The following is a 4,317-nucleotide window of genomic DNA, read 5'->3' as shown; positions in this document are numbered from 1 at the left end:
TTAACTATTGTGGTTGAATCATCCTGCCTAGTACAGTTACATGTTACCCTGAATAAAACATGAGATGTGTCTCATTAACTTTTCTATTTTGGACGAGAATGGATATCATTAAAATGCCAGTACTACACAAGAGAAATAACAAACAGCAGGCTCTGAATGGGAAAAGGATCTCTGTGGAAGCATTATTTTCTCACAGTCCTAACAAACACCATGTTCACCTCCTGCCACTATTGCAACTAACTGGACCCCTTAAATTGACAATCTTTTACCAATTCAGTTTTGTAGTCTAAACCTGTCCAATTATTCCAGTTTCTTTCTCACAAAGAAAAAATGATGTGTTTAATGATATACTGAGTCAGACAAATGCTGGTACATATCTGAATTCAAGCACATTTTTACTCTGATTCATAATTGCAGTGAGTGCAAAATACTCTATGAATTCATTGAGAGGAGTAATCTCCAACAGAGGCAAGCCGGAAATTATGGCAAGAAAATTTGATTCCCATATTTTTGACAAAAAAAAGAAAGAGGAGAGAGGGTGGGAGGAGGAGGGAGGGAGGTGGAGTCCGAGTATTTTAGTACAAAAAAAAAGAAAGAGAAGAGAAGAGAGGAGGGAGGGAGGGAGGGAGGGAGGGAGGGAGAGAGAGAGAGAGAGAGAGAGAGAGAGAGAGAGAGAGAGAGAGAGAGAGAGAGAGAGAGAGAAGAGAAGAGAAGAGAAGAGAAGAGAAGAGAAGAGAAGAGAAGAGAAGAGAAGAGAAGAGAAGAGAAGAGAAGAAGATGTTGCTAGCAGTAGCATCAGGAGAATAGATGAGAATTTCTGATAGAAAGTTTTCTGTAGGTCATCTTTCTGTAGAGCATCTTTTTACTTTTCCACAAATCTTTTTACTTTTCCACAAATCTTTTTATCTTTCATATTTTGTATACAAGCTAAGGGCAATTGTTTAAGTAGTTCATTTAAAAAGTTTTCCTAACTCCTCATTTCATTGCTTCTTGGGAAGAAAATAATGCAGTTCTGAGTTTGTTTCCACACAGAAATATGGAATGGCTCCTTATTCTCTGAGGTGTCCAGGTGAAGCACAAAAGCTTAATAGCGCTATGAAGAGACACAGGCATCAATTGGTTAAAACCAAATAACCACTCTGTGAACAGGGCTGCAGGGAGCTTGATCATGGAGGCCTATCTCAGAATCACAGAATCACAGGAGTTAGAAAGAACTTCAAGAGATCATAGAGTCCGACCCCCCTGCTAAAGCAGGTACACTACAATAGGTTGCACAGGGGGACATCCAGTTATGGGTCTTGTATATCTCCAGAGAAGGAGATATTTCTCCCAGGCTGAACACCATTTCCACCTTTCCTCATACGGGAGATGCTCCAGGCCCTTTAATAATCTTTGTGGACTTCCATTGGAGTCATTCTATCTTTTTTAGATAATTTTTAATAATCTTTGTGTACTTCCATTGGAGCTCTATCTTTCTTGAATAAGGGAGTCCAGAACTGCAAAGAAAGCATTCTGAATCCCCACCTTTTTAGTGTCCCTTGTTACCAAGGCACCACCTCATTTAGTAGGGGACCAGCATTTTTCTTACTCTTCCTTTTACTGACATACTTAAAAAAATCCTTTACTGTTATCCTTCACCTTTCTTTCAAGGTTTAATTTCAAGAGAGCCTTAGCCTTCCTTGTTGCAGCCCTGACAACATTCCAACATTCTTCCCAGGTGTACAGGCCCTTTTTCGACATTTCATGGACCTTAGTTTCCTTTTAGTTTATCCACGAGTTCCTTGTTCATTCACACAGGCCTCTTGCCACTCCTCCCTAATTTCTTTCTCTTAGGTATCCACCAATTTTGAGCTCTGAAGAAGTGGTGTTCAAGTGTCAACATGCTCTCATGGGCCCCCTTACCTTCTAAGGCTCTAGCCTGAGGGATACCTCCAAGTAGATCTCCAAGGAGGTTGAAGTTAGCTATCTTGAAGTTCTAGGTAGCAATATTACTTAGTTCTTTATTTCTTCTGCACAAGATCTTGAACTCTACCATCTCATGATTGCCACATCCCAAGCTGCTCCCAACCGTCATGTCCCCAGTCAGACCTTCCTTGTTAGGAAACAAGGTCAAGCAGCTAACCCCTCTTCTACTACCTGCATCAAAAGTAACCATCAATATATTGCAGGAGCCTTTGGACCTTGTGTACCTGGTCATGTTACTTATTCAACAAATACCAGGATTGTTGAAGTCTCCTGTAAGAACCAGTGCCAGGAATTGCAAAGCTACTTTCAGCGATTTGTAGAAGGACTCATCCACTTCTTCCTCCTGATCAGATGGCCCATAGTACAGGCCCACAGTCGTGTTGCCTGTGTTAGGCTGCCTCTTAGTTCTTACTCACAAGCTCTTCATACTACAGAGCGCTGGACCAATGACCTACCTACAACAATCTCAGGAATTTTGGACTATCCATCCTGCCTAGTTTGACTGCAAACATGATCTAGAGATCTGATCATGAGGCCCTGTTCCTAGAGCAGAAAGTCTGTAGGAAAGCAGAAATCCAGATAATCCCATTTCCTCCAAAGAACTCAGAAGGAATTTGAGGAAAACTGCTGCACTATTTTTCAAGTGCTGAATTTCCTGGTGAAGATCATGATACTCTAAAAATATCAGGTATCTCATGAAATGAACATCTTGTCTCATTTGTGTTTCTGTCACCATAAGCTGTAGGTTTTTCCTAATGACCAGATATTGTGAAGCATCTTGACAAGAATGGCAGTAACACAGCAAGAATATCCAGAGTAAACAAAAATTAAATTCCAAAGGGCTGTTTAGAAGGAGAATGATAAAACCTGAACATTGACAGAATAGAAAAGTAAGCAGTAAGGTGTTAATTCTTGCTCTCTTTGCTTAATGAAAGCTACTAAAATTGCTTAATGAAAGTAACTAAAAGATCATGCAGGCACTCCATTAATCAAGTGTGGAAAGTGCCAAGACAGGAGGAGAGACATGCTACAATAACATCTTATTCTGCCAGTTGCCTAAAAGCAGCAGGAGAAGGATTCAATTCTAAATTCCTTTCATTGATCTAAATTAAATCTGAAGTTATTAAGATGACTAATGAAAACTTACACAAGTTTCATAGTGCATTTTGAGACCAGTCCTACTCCAAACTGGGGCAAAAGACTACACCTGCTGCCCAGAAGGGAAGACAATTATATACATTTCAGTACTAAGCTCTTATTCAAACATCGTATTAAGTGAAAGCAACAAACATATGGAGTTGTCCAATCTTTTTTTCCGTCTTCTGTAAATACAGACAGCAGCAGATAGTATGAGTGTTGTAAAAGCAGTGGAAACTTCAAGGCAGGCAAGTTAATACGGCTATCTGGAGAGATTCTGGTGGATTTTTTGAAAACTTTTTACATTTAGCAGAACTGCACATTCTAAAGAGCTGGGCCAGGTGTTACTCTGACTACACTTCTGTTCCCATCATCTTTGATAAGAATTAAAATTCTTTTCAGCATTCAGCAGTCATAGTGTATGTTGCATCCTCAAAATGATCATTGTATGTGTAAATCTCACTTCTTGATTCAAGAGTAGACTAAGTTACTATCAGCAGAAAGTGAATATTTAGCAGAAAAATAGAAAAAATTGTGGCAAAAATTGTTGTCTCACTTAGCAATAAGGGCATATTTTAATGAATGCTTACAGCACTAGAAGTGAAACCTAGTAACAAAGCAGGATGCAACACCACATTAATTATATTCCCCACTGCAGGATATCATCACTGTGACATATTATGGCTAAACTTCCATTGCTTTCAGCTCTGCATAAAACAGTGATGCAGCCACAAATCAAGGGAACTGCTGATAGATGGGGAATGCAATAGAGGCATTTCTCACGCACACATGTGCAATCTCAGTCATGAGAAAAATCTATCTATTAGAAAGTCAAAATCTCTGTCCTGAGTGTTAGAAGGGACATATCTAATAGGAGAGAAGGAAAAGATATTCACACAGTTCTTCAAGTTTTACACTTTCTGAAGACACAAGAAAGGAGGAGAGGAAAGATGGAGAAAGTGAAGAGAAAAAATACTTGCTTTTAGAGAAATACATAATGATTTGCTGTACTGTCAAAACAGTATGAAGTCAACACAATGCTGCTATGTCTCTGGATTAATTATATAATCTGCAACAGCAGAAAAGGAAGGATTTCCTTCCAGGTGGCTTGAGGTGCTTACCTGTCAGAGGCATATTTTGATGTGGCTGATGCTGATGCTCCGAAACTGATGTGTGTTAGCTGCAAACATATTTGTGTCAAATGTCTTTACATTT

Source organism: Meleagris gallopavo, chromosome Z (assembly GCF_000146605.3).
Source record: "Meleagris gallopavo isolate NT-WF06-2002-E0010 breed Aviagen turkey brand Nicholas breeding stock chromosome Z, Turkey_5.1, whole genome shotgun sequence".
Taxonomy (NCBI): domain Eukaryota; kingdom Metazoa; phylum Chordata; class Aves; order Galliformes; family Phasianidae; genus Meleagris; species Meleagris gallopavo.
This window is presented reverse-complemented; position numbering follows the sequence as displayed.